Source organism: Mastigoproctus giganteus, chromosome 14 (assembly GCF_048544385.1).
Source record: "Mastigoproctus giganteus isolate SK-2022 chromosome 14, ASM4854438v1, whole genome shotgun sequence".
In the NCBI taxonomy this organism is placed as follows: Eukaryota; Metazoa; Arthropoda; class Arachnida; order Uropygi; family Thelyphonidae; genus Mastigoproctus; species Mastigoproctus giganteus.
In genome coordinates this window covers 116,289,898-116,302,348 of record NC_143588.1, presented here as the reverse complement: position 1 = coordinate 116,302,348, position 12,451 = coordinate 116,289,898, and the positions used below count along the sequence as shown (strand labels likewise).

Sequence of the window (12,451 nt, the reverse complement as noted above, 5' to 3'; positions counted from 1 at the left end):
TCGTTTTGTAGATTTATAAAATAGATGAAACTGGACCGTTAGCAGTTCCAAGGCATGGGAAAAAGTTAGTGGGAAGTTAATGATTGCCGAGCATGGAAATGACATTAGTTTATAACTAATTTATGATTAAAGCGTTGCATGGTCGTTAGCCTTCCTCTAGCCTTTGCTTTCAAGACAAAGAATGATGATTCATGTACTTATTAATGCTCCTATTTGAGAAAGAGGCTTAATTGTGTAACTGGGGTTATGTCCAATTACCAAATCCTGCCTAAGGTTTTCCTGCTCTCCTCCCCAATGTAGAAATTGCTTGCAGTGATGCCTTTCCGGTCGTTTTTAGACCATGGAACAAAGCTGTTTTATTAGGGCCACCCAAGTCCAAACTTATAAGCTCTTATATAAATAAATAAAAATAAATTTTCTGTTTATACTTCTGGACGACAAAACGGTCAGAGGAGTTCACAAGATAGTTAGAATACAAGAAACAGTACCGTATTTAGCAGACACGGGCTTGAACCCTGGTCATTCAAGGCACATGTACTTATGCATCCGCGCGCCTGACCACTGGCCTATAAAAGGAACCTCACGAGGTTCCTTTTATAATATAATAATAAAAAATTACAAAACAATTCCCTCTAAATGTTTGTCCAGTTCCTCCTTAAATTTATTTAACCTATCAATTTCCACAACCACAGATGGAAGTTTGTTCCAGCAATTAACCACCCGCTGGCTAAAGGCAAATTTCCGCACATCTATTCTACATCTGTCTTTCCTTAATTTGAATTTATGCCCCCTTAGGTTCGTAATCTGAACAAGTGGACGGATCCCATCAGAATTCAGCGTGCTCAACCCATTGAAGGCCTTATACACCTCAATCAGATCATCTCGCAGGTGCCTAGTCTCCAGCCGCTGCAATTTGCAGAACTTAAGCCTCTCATGGTAAGAGGATCCCTTTATTCCCCTCACCAATCTTGTTGCTCCTCTCTGTATACGCTCAAGCAAATCTATATCCTTCCTAAAATGAGGCCTCCAGACCTGTACGCAGTACTCAAGATGTGGCCTGACCATTGCCTTATACAGAGGGACAATCACCTCCTTTTCCCTGCTAGCAAAATTCCTGTATATCATTGACAAAACCCGATGACCTGCCCTGGCAGCCTGTCTACATTGCTCAGAAAACTTCATATCTGATTGCTAAAACGCCGTGCGACGTTTTTCGCTCGAAAATTAAAATCCACTTCAAAAGAAAATGTTTCAAAACTTAGACATTCACAAGAACACAATGCAGCAATTAAAGACCGTTTCTTCTTAGGACTTCAGCTGCTGATTTAGATCCTGGTAATCATGAATGGAGCCCTGCATAGGCGCAACTGGACAGTACTTTGAAGCTCTTGTTGTTGTTCAGCTTTAGGAGCATCACTGACTAAGGCCATATTGCACCGTTTGTAATGTCTGAAAACTGTGCGTGTTCTGTGCTCGATTTTCTGTTTGCTGGAAGAAAAACCCGAGTTTCAGGGAGAAAAAACCATGTTACCTTTGCCCGAGACGGACTAACTCAGCCACGTTTCGAAGAAGACCCATAAAAATTTTTCTTGTTATTGACAGGATTCGAATTCAGGTCTTATTCACCTGACGTTTCGTTTCATGAGAAAAAAATTTCTTACTAAACTGTATAAATACGGTTGAAACTGTTAAAAAAAATACCATCGCAATTCAAGAACAATGGAGAGTTCAGTTAATGGACAATTGAACTCATCTTTATCATCTAGAATATTACCAGCGTTAGCGAATTGAAAATATAGAAAAGCATGTATCACATACAACAAAAAATATTTCCTATAGAATCCTTTCTATCAAATACGACTAAAATAATTAACTTACAATTTTATAATGTTTATTTGAATAAAGGAAAATATCCCGAAAACTGCTTAGATAGAATATAATTACTTCTTTAATATCATGAACTGGAGATGGTGGTTAGATAGAATATTACCACTCCTTTCAAATGCTTCTTTGTATATACTCTGCCCTACCATTAATATACGGACACCTGCCTTTAGACAAAAAAAAAAAAAAGCTTTTATTGTGTCATTTAATATTTTCCAATCATCGCGACATACCCTCAACCAGCTTTTTATGTGTCAGGTGATATGTTCCTCCACTCGGCCCTTAACTCAGCCACCAGTTCGGTCTTGTTCTTTGTATGATCTCGACGTGCGCGTAACCGAAGATCCAATACATCCCAAAGATGCTCGATAGGTTTTAGATCAGTACTCAGGGCTGGCCAATCCAACTGTTCCACACCCATGTCCTCAAACCACTCTGTTACGATCCGAGCAGTATGGCATGGCGCGTTGTCTTGCTGATACAGGTATGGGCCTTCGTCGAAGCATTTCCATAACGTTGGAAGTGCATAATTGTCCAGGCTATCCTGGTATTGCACAGCATTCATGGGTTTCTCGATAACGACTCATGGGCACAAGCCAAACCATGAAAGGAGCCCCATAACATGACACTGCCTCCACCAAACTTCATTATTGGGAAGATACAATCAGGAAAGAACTGTTCCCCTGGCATTCGTCACACTCAAGAACGGCCATCAGACTGGTAGAGTGCGAACCTCGACTCGTCTGTCCATATGACTGTTTTCCACTGCTCTACAGTCCAGGATTTGCGCTCTTTACACCATGTTAGTCGGGTCTAGTATTTGTTGAGGTAATCAATAACTGTTGAGGTAATTCTGTTGTATGCCCACTTTTGCAATTGTCTGTTCGAAGCCCAGTGTGCATATTTATAGCAGGTTCTGTGACGTGTTGCATGCACAAGACCTGTTTCTCTATCCATGGAGGGGTGTCCGGATATTAATGGTAGGGCAGTGTATTAACACTCTTCTTTTCCTCCCTTCCATAAATGCATCTTATCACAGTGCATTCAGCAATTTGTCTCCTCATGTGCTACTTTATCAATACTCCTGTAGCTGGTACTAACCCGTCATATCAGATAGCCACGACAAATTAGGCAGGGTGTTTGTCTAGAAAACATTAAAACCAGACCAAAGAATACTCGAAGTTACAGACAATATATTAACGCCTCATAGCTTTAGTTGCTTTGGCACTTAACGCACATACAACCTAAACTAAGCAAACTTAATCGTAAGGTGAATTGGAAGTTTGTTGTTGTATTTGTCAGTTGCTGTATGGTTTTAGGCGAATCAGCAATTAGGCATTTTTTGTGGTCAATTTGCTGTTTGCTGAACAATTTTTCGTCCAGTAAAAAGCTGATCGACCACATTGGATTTTTACTGGGGTTTTCGGGATAAAAACCATGCCATCCTCGCCTGAGATCAAATAACTCAACTAAGTTGCGAAAGAGGCCCATAAAAATTCCTATAATTACCGTTGGGTCTTTTCCACTTACACCAGGTAGATAAAATTCGAGTTCGAATAACATCGATGATGTGAGAAATTTTCGTGGTTCTTTTCCACAACGTGGCTGATTTAGCCGGTCTCAGGCGAGACAGAAAATCGACCACAGAACGCACCCAATTTTCAGATCTATTATATACAGCGCAATATGGCCTAAGATGAACATAAAACCCCATCACAATCAACCGACCTAACAACCAACAAATAAAATAAAATATATAAAAAATAATAAATAAATAAATATAATAATAAAAAAAATAAAAAAATAATAATAATGCAACATAAATTAATAAAATAAAAAAGAAAATAAACAACCTATGTGCAAGGCGAACCATCTAGCTGACCTTCGAATTCTTCAAGCTGTCAACCTCAACTACCACCTGACTGGCTAAAAGAAAAAAAATAAGGTGTACTACAAGGTTCTACTTTGGGACCTTTTCTTTTTATTATCAACAGGTGGTTACTACCAGGTAGCTTTAGAACTTTGAAACTTATGTAACATCGGTTTATTCGTGATATGTTATTATGTACAAATGTTGTTATTATTTTTAACAAGTACAGGTCACTGTTGAACAAAAGCCGAGAATTAGGGTAGAATTTGAAAGTGTCTGCAATTCTGCCCAGACACGATAGGAGGGAGCATATGATGAGAGCCTTGTCGATCAATTCGGCCCTGGAAAGATTGTGCAAGGCTCAAGGGGTAGAATTTTTTTCAGCCTGGACTGTACTTGTTAACAGGAGAGATTGCTTCTACAGGGATGGGATACACTTAAATAGAAAGGGTGCAAGAATATTTGCTGATGCTATCGAGGCAGTGTTAGGTGGGTCGGAAAACTGCTAGCTTGGGGGGAGACAAAGACCAATAGATTGACAGTAGCCACTGGCAGAGGTGAAAGAGATTCTTGCACTGCTTCTATGAGAATGAGCAGAAGCCTGAAAAACAAGATGCATGGTATTTCAGAGACTGCTGGGAGCCATTGCGGTACAAGTAAACACAAAGTGGGTTGTGTCAGGAATAGAAACAGGTGCAGGCATACTTGCGTGTACACCAATGCTAGGAGTTTAGTAAATAAATTTGATGAATTTGAGGTATTGCTCAAAACATCGAAGGCAGATATTGTTGGGATATCAGAGACGTGGTGTCACACAGATATAAGGGATGCAGAACTGCAATTTGGGGAGTACAACGTCTACAGAAAGGACAGACAGGATAGGAAGGGGGGAGGGGTTATGCTATTAGTTAAGAAATACATAAAATCCAAGGAAGTGAAGCCAGTGGACATCGCTGGACAGTGCAGTGTCGAGTCAGTTTGGTGTGACATAAACATTGGGAGATCAAAATTGAGAGTAGGAGTGTGCTATAGGCCTAATGACTCTGATGAGTATAATAAGGAACTGTACAGGGAAATAGAGTGGGCCAGTAAATCAGAGAGTCTTATAATGGGAGATTTTAATTTCCCAGATATTGACTGGAATTTGGGGGCTGGTTACTCACACACTAGCAGGGCTTTTGTGGATTTATTGGATGATTGTTTTCTACATCAGCATGTTCGGGAGGCAAGTAGAGGGAGTAATACTCTTGATTTGATTATCAGCGGTGATTCTTCATGCATTAAGAATCTGCAGATAAATGAACCACTAGGTGGCAGTGATCACAGTGTGCTGAAGTGGGATTTACTCAAAGAGGTAACTACCATTAGGGGTAAAGGGAAGGGTTATTGCTTCCGTAAAGGCGACTACGATGGACTGAGACAGTATTTAAATTCTATACAGTGGGACCAACTGATGATGTTACCAAAAGCAAATTCAAAATGGGAAGCATTCAAAGAACTTATCTTGGAAGCTACTAGGCTTTACATACCAACTAAGAAATATTGTTCAAGGTTTATTAGGCCTAAGTGGATGTCAGATGAACTAATGAGACATATGGCAGAGAAGAAAAATGCATGGGATACATACAAATTAACACATGACACAGAAGCCTATGATAGATACAAGTTGATATGTAACCAAGTTACAAAGGAGGTTAGGCAGGCCAAGGCAGATTACGAGAAATCCTTGGCAAGGGATGCAAAGAAAAACAGCAAAGAGTTCTTTATTTATGTAAACTCTAGAAGGAAGGGGATGAATCAGATTGGTCCGCTTGATATTGATGGGTCAACTGTTGATGATCCTGCTCAGGTAGCTAACAAACTAAATGAATATTTTGCATCGACATTCACACATGAGGAGTTATTCAGCGAAGGGAATGCCAGAGGTGTATTCAACTCTAGCAGTAAGCTACAGAATCTTGAAATAACTGGGAGTAAAGTGGAGGAGAAACTGTTGAAGATAAACACAAGAAAGGCACCCGGGGTGGATGGGATCTATCCAGTTATATTAAAGGAGGCAGCAAAGGAAGTAAGCAAGCCCTTAGCCATAATTATGAGAGCTTCCTTGGACTCAGGGGAGGTACCCATAGACTGGAAATGTGCAAATGTGACCCCAATTCACAAAGGAGGATCAAAGGCTGACACAAGTAATTATAGACCTGTGAGCTTAACTTCTGTTCCAGGAAAATTAATGGAGGCACTGGTTAAAGAAGCACTGCAGGATCATTTAGACAAGACTTCAGTTATAGCTCAGACACAGCATGGTTTTGTTAAGGGGAAGTCTTGCCTGACCAACTTGATTGGATACTATGATGCAGTCACAAAAGAACTGGATGCAGGGAATAGCTTTGCTATTATATATTTGGATCTTAGAAAGGCTTTTGATACTGTTGCACATGGAAGACTGCTACACAAATTGGAGCAGTGTGACATTGGAGGCAAATTGCTGCTATGGATAAAGGGGTGGTTGAAGGGGAGAAGACAGAGAGTGGTAATCAATGGACACTGCTCATTGTGGACTGATGTTATTAGTGGAGTCCCTCAGGGCTCAGTGTTGTGTCCATTATTGTTTTCTGTATTTATAAATGATATTGATGATGGTATATCGGGCTTAATGTCCAAGTTTGCAGACGATACAAAGGTTGGCAGGGTTGTCAAGGACACTACTCACACTATGCTCTGCAACAGGATCTGGAAAGGTTGAGCAGATGGGTTGAGAGGTGGCAAATGAAGTTTAACATTGACAAATGTAAAGTACTACACATGGGAAACAGCAACCCCAGAGCAACGTATCAACTCTGTGGTACTACGCTGACAGTGGTAGAGAATGAAAGGGACTTGGGGGTGGTTGTGCAGGCAGATATGAAGTTCTCTGAGCAGTGCAGACGGGTGCAAGAGTAGCTGATGGAGTATTGTCAATGATATACAGGAATTTTTCCAGCAGGGATAAGGAGGTGATTATTCCATTGTATAAGGCGATGGTCAGGCCACACCTAGAGTACTGTATACAGGTCTGGAGGCCTCATTTCAAGAAGGATGTAGAGCTGCTGGAACGAGTACAGAGAAGGGCAACAAGATTAGTGAATCGAACAAAGGGGTGCTCTTACGAAGAAAGGCTTAAGTTTTGCAAATTAGCGTGCCTGGAGACTAGGCACCAGCTAGGTGATCTGATAGAGGTGTATAAAGCCTTGAATGGTTTAAGCATGCTCAATGCTGATGGGATTTTTCCTCTAGCTCAGAAAAATCACCTGAGAGGGCATAAATTCAAATTGAGGAAAGACAGATGTAGGATAGACGTGTGGAAATTTGCCTTTAGCCAGCGGGTGGTTGGTTGGTGGAACAGACTTCCATCCCTTGTGGTGGAGGTTGATAGCCTAAATAAGTTTAAGGCTCAACTGGACAGGTATTTTGAACGAACAGAGGGGTGAAGTGGAAGTGGTTTTTTTTTTTTTTTTTTTTTTTTTGGCTGATGCTGCATAAGCTTGCTTTCTTGCATCAAATGCCTCTACTAATGCTAATGCTAATCTATCCTACAGCTGTTTTTCCTCAATTTGAATTTATGAACTCTCAGGTGATTACAGTGTGAAACAATCTTGTCTAGATGATCCTGCAATGCTTCTTTAACCAGCGACTCCATTATTTTCCCTTGATAAGAAGTGAAACTAACAGGTCTGTAATTATTCGTGTCACCCTTTGATCCCACTTTGTGAATTGGAGATACATTTGCACATCTCAAGTCTGTGGGGACTTCCCTCGAGTCCAAGGATGCTCTAATAATTATGGCTAAGGGTTTGCTTACTTCCTTTGATACCTCCTTTAATATAACTGGATAGATCCCATCTACCTCAGGTGCCTTTCTTATAGAAATTGTTTAACTTCAACAATTTCTCTTCCACTTTGCTCTCAGTTATTACAAAATCATTTAACTTCTTGTTAGAGTTTGATAAACATTTGGCCCTCTCCTACTTGAATAACTCCTCATGTGTGAATGTAGATGCAAAATACTCATATAGTTTGGCAGCTATCTGAGAACGATCATCTTCAGCAGCTTTTCCCAAACTGTGTTCTGCGGAACACTAGTGTTTGTTCCGTGAAAAATCGTAATTAATAATTTAAAAAATTAAATAAATAAATTTGGCATATTTGTAGCATACATCTTTTTTGTATCATTATAATTTTTAACATTATTTTTTTTTTTAGTTATTAATATACTGGCATAGACTAATAATCAAATAGACAAAGAAACCCTTTATTTTGGTGGGCTTGTGCATAGAGAAGTATGCGTAGAGGTTATGACATACACAAAAAAAGTAGCAATGTAGTGATCTTATATGCCATTTGTATGTGATTTAGCCTGGAGTACATGAGTTGAGGCAGGCCTCCATAGCCGAGTGGTCAGGAGCGGGAGTGCAGTGGCACACAGTCTTTGAGCAGACTGGGGTTCAAGTCCCTGACTGCTAAATATGGTCTTATCTGCCAACACGTACTGGACCAGCGTGGCAGATTATGGTCCATTTCCCTCAACATGAATTGTTCAGGAGGCATCCATCCTGTAGTGTGTTGATAATGGCTGCAGTTTACCCTTTTTACCTTTTACACGGGTTGAGGGAGAAGCGAACTGATATCATGGATGGAACAAAGTAACCTTCCACTGACACGTTCTTGCATGTTTACACAGTGCTGGTGGTGCGGTACGGACTGTCTTAGCAATTACAATATTAGTTCTGTAGTAGTGCAGAAAACTAGTAAGCATAACTAAACCCGCTTCCTTGTATAAATATTTTTTTGATAATTATCAATATTTTGAAATATCATTAAAATAAATGACCATGGATTTGTGGTTTAAAAAAGGAACTTTAAAAAGAGAAGCAAGTACTTCTAGTACTGCAAATGTGGTTGATGAAAACAAACACACTTCAAAGTGAGGATGAACAATCGAAGCCTTTTGTTCTCCAAAAATCCAAAGTGAAAAAACAGGAACCAACTAATAATAGACGAAAACGAAAGTATGATGAGAGTTATTTGAATTTCGGCTTTACATGTGTTGGAAATAAAGATGCTCCTGATGCACAGTGCATTGTTTGTAATAAAATACTAGCAAACAGTTCTTTGGCTCCCACTAAACTTGTGTCTCGTAAATATATAAACATTCCACAAATATATTGTGAGATGAAAAGTCTTCCGTGACTAAAAACATTTGGGAAATGCTGGTCTACAGTCAAACCACTGATATCACATGCACCAATCTGATTCATCCCTTTCCTTTTAGAGTTTATATAAGTAAAGAAATCTTTGCTGTTTTTCTTTGCATCCTTTGCCAAAGGTTTTTCATAATCTGCCTTTGCTTGCCTAATCTCCTTTGTGACTTGATTACAGACTAGCCTGTATCTACCATAGGCTTCTGTGTCACCTGACAATTTATGTGCATCTCATGCATTTTTCTTCCCTGCCACAAGTTTCATTAGTTCATCTGACATCCATTTGGGACTAAACCTAGAGCAGTGTTTCTTAGTTGGAACCAAAAGCCTAGTAGATTCCAAATTTATTTCCTTGAATGCTTCCCATTTAGAATTTGCTGTTGGTGGCATCATCAGTTGGTCCCACTGTATAGAACTTAAAAAATCTTTGAGACCACTGTAGTAACCTTTACGAAAGAAAAAACTCTTCCCTTTATCCCTGATGGTAGTTACATCTTTATGTAAATCCCACATCAGTACACTGTGATCACTGCCTCCTAGTGGTTCCTTTATCTGTAAATTCTTAATGCATGAATAATCACTGCTGATAATCAGATCAAGAGTGTTACTCCTTCTTGTTGCCTCTCTAACATGCTGCTATAGAAAACAATCATCCAATAAATCCACAAAACCCCTTGCTAGTGTGCGAATGACCAAACCAGTCTATATCTGGAAAGTTAAAATACCCCATTATAAGACACTCTGATTTACTGGCCCACTCGATTTCTCTGCACAATTGTTCTTTGTACTCATCAGACCCCTTAGGCCTATAACAAACTCCTATCCTCATTTTTGCTTTCCCAGTGCTTGTCACACCAAACTGACTGAACATTGCACTATCCATCTATGTCAACTAGATGCACTTCCTTAGATTTTGTGTTTCTTAACAAACAGCATAACCCCTCCTCCCTTCCTATCCTTTCTGTACACATTGTACTCCCCAAACTCCAATTCTGCATCCCTTATATCTGAGTGATGCCAGGTCTCTGATATCCCAAAAACATCTGCCTCGGATGTCTTAACCAGTGCTTCAAATTCATCTAATTTATTTAATATAAACTTGTTTCAGTAAGGATTCGATATTGCAAGCCTGTGATAGCAGATCCTTATTGTGGCCAGGAAATCTGAACACGATTGAAAACTGCTTTTGCTTGCCCAACCTCCTTTGTGACTTGATTACAGATTAGCCTGTATCTACCATAGGCTTCTGTGTTGCCTGACAATTTATGTGCATATCATGCACTCATAAAAAGCCATCAAACAAAATAACATTGCCAGAAACCATAATTCATGTGTGGTACCTACCACAAGTAAAGCAATGAATATAAAGGATCTGATAAACTCCATGCTAGACAGGTGCAAATCAGTAATTTAAAGCTCATGGTGGGCCAACAAAATACTATCTGTATCACAAAGACCTAATGGTATCGCAGCTGTATTTGCAGCTGGTATTTTTTTTTCCCCATCTTATTACATAAGGTTAATTTCAAACACTGGTCACAATGAAAAGGCATTCATATGGCCTGCACAATATTTTTATGATTATTTTAAAATAAATATGCCTGAATAGTTTTTTTTTTTTATTTATTTACTTTCTTATCAATAAAATTCATAATCATTTTACCATCAGCATATAACAAATTTGAGGCTATAGGGACAATTATTTCAATTGCTGCCAAGGCAGCTCATGGGGATTTTGTCAATGATATACAGAAACTTTGCTGGCAGGGATCGGGAGGTTGTTGTTGCTTGGGTTTTATTGGCGCATTAGCGACTAAGGCTATAATGTGCCAAAACCTGGTCACAGATAGGGTGGTGATTATCCTTTTGTATGAGGCTATGGTTAGGCCACATCTTGAGTATTGTATACAGGTCTGGAAGCCTCACTTTAGGAAGGATGTAGATCTGCTGGAATGGGTGCAGAGACAGGCAACCAGATTGGTGAAGGGAACAAAAGGGTGGTCTTACCTAGAAAGGCTTCACTTCTGCAAACTGCAGTGTCCTGAGGCCAGGCATCTGCAGGGAGATCTAACTGAGGTGTTTAAAGCCTTGATTGGATTGAGTAAGCTAAATGTTAATGGTATTCTTCCACTTGCTGAGACTACACACATGAGGGGGCATAAATTCAAGTTGAGGAAAGGATGGTTGCAAGGCAGATGTGCAGAAGTTTGCCTTCAGCCAGCAGGTGGTTTGTTGTTGGAACAGGTTTTCATTTTGTTCTGGAAGTGGATGGGTTGAATAAATTCAAGGAAGAACTAGACAAATTCTTGGTGGGTATATATGGGTGAACTGTTTTTTTTTTTTTTTTTTTTTGGCTGATGTTATCTAAACTTGCTTTCTTGCATCACTTGCCATCACTACTACTGTACTAATTGCAATGCTTGTTTTGGGAGAAATTGTAGAGTGATGCAATTTCTTGCCTCATTGTTTTTATATTCACCGGTTGATGAAAGTCATCTACCACTTACCACCTACCACCTTCTCTAATATTTTATATTATATGGCTGCCATTGTAGCATGTATTTTTGGGTTTTTCATCCAGGTTTGCTGCTGGATTAAAAAACCAAATGCCCAGAACAAAAAATATTTAACTTTCCCATGAGACTGACTAACTCAGCTGCTATGCAAAAAAAATTGCCCATAAACATTCCTTGTCACTGACGTGCCTGCTGAAAGCATCGACCACATTGTTTGCATGTTGCAATTAGCAGAATTTTGCAGTTAGTATTAAAATGGCCTATGATGTAAGTAAGTGGACTCTTTCTGCATTTGCCCCCACCCCAAAAAATCCCAGTCACTCATACTATTTCTATTTGCCAAAAGGTTAATATCAAGTTGAACTAGCTGTACTTCAACTACCTTGGGTGATAACTTATTCCAATGATCTATGGCATGCTGCCCAAAGGTTATCTTCATGTGATCGAGCTCTCTAAGCTTTTATATTTATTTCCTCTGGTTCTTCTCTTTCCTACCAATGAAAATATACACTCTTATTTATTTTACTCACCCCTTCAGGGCTTTATGCACCTTAATCAAGTTCCCCCTCAAGGTGTCTAGTGTAAAGCTTTGCAGTCTGCACCTTCTAAGCTGTCCACTAAAACGGGCAACAATTAGCATGACTTACTAAAGTGATTATCTTTCTTTGAATCCCTTTAAAAGTTATTTTTTGTTATTGTGGGCTCCATTCCTGAATACAAATGCAGTCTCATAATTGTCTGATACGGAAAGAATCATAACTTATTTTCAGAAATCTGATAAATCATTGATTGGATATCATGTCCCTTCCTACTGCCTGTTTACAGTGCACAACAAACTTCATATTTGATTGTATGATTGTAGTATAACCTCCCCCCACCACAACTCTTTCTCATCCTGATCCATCTTCAGCTCCTATTCCCTCTACCCAACAGTCTGTAATTCT

At 39.4% G+C, this 12,451-nt stretch overlaps 1 protein-coding gene across 1 annotated transcript in view; it reads left to right on the top strand.

Annotated features, from left to right (window-relative positions):
* The window catches only part of LOC150075621 (intracellular coagulation inhibitor 1-like), a 91,187-nt gene that overhangs the window by 53,881 nt on the left and 24,855 nt on the right, over positions 1-12,451 (top strand). The window lies entirely within an intron of this gene.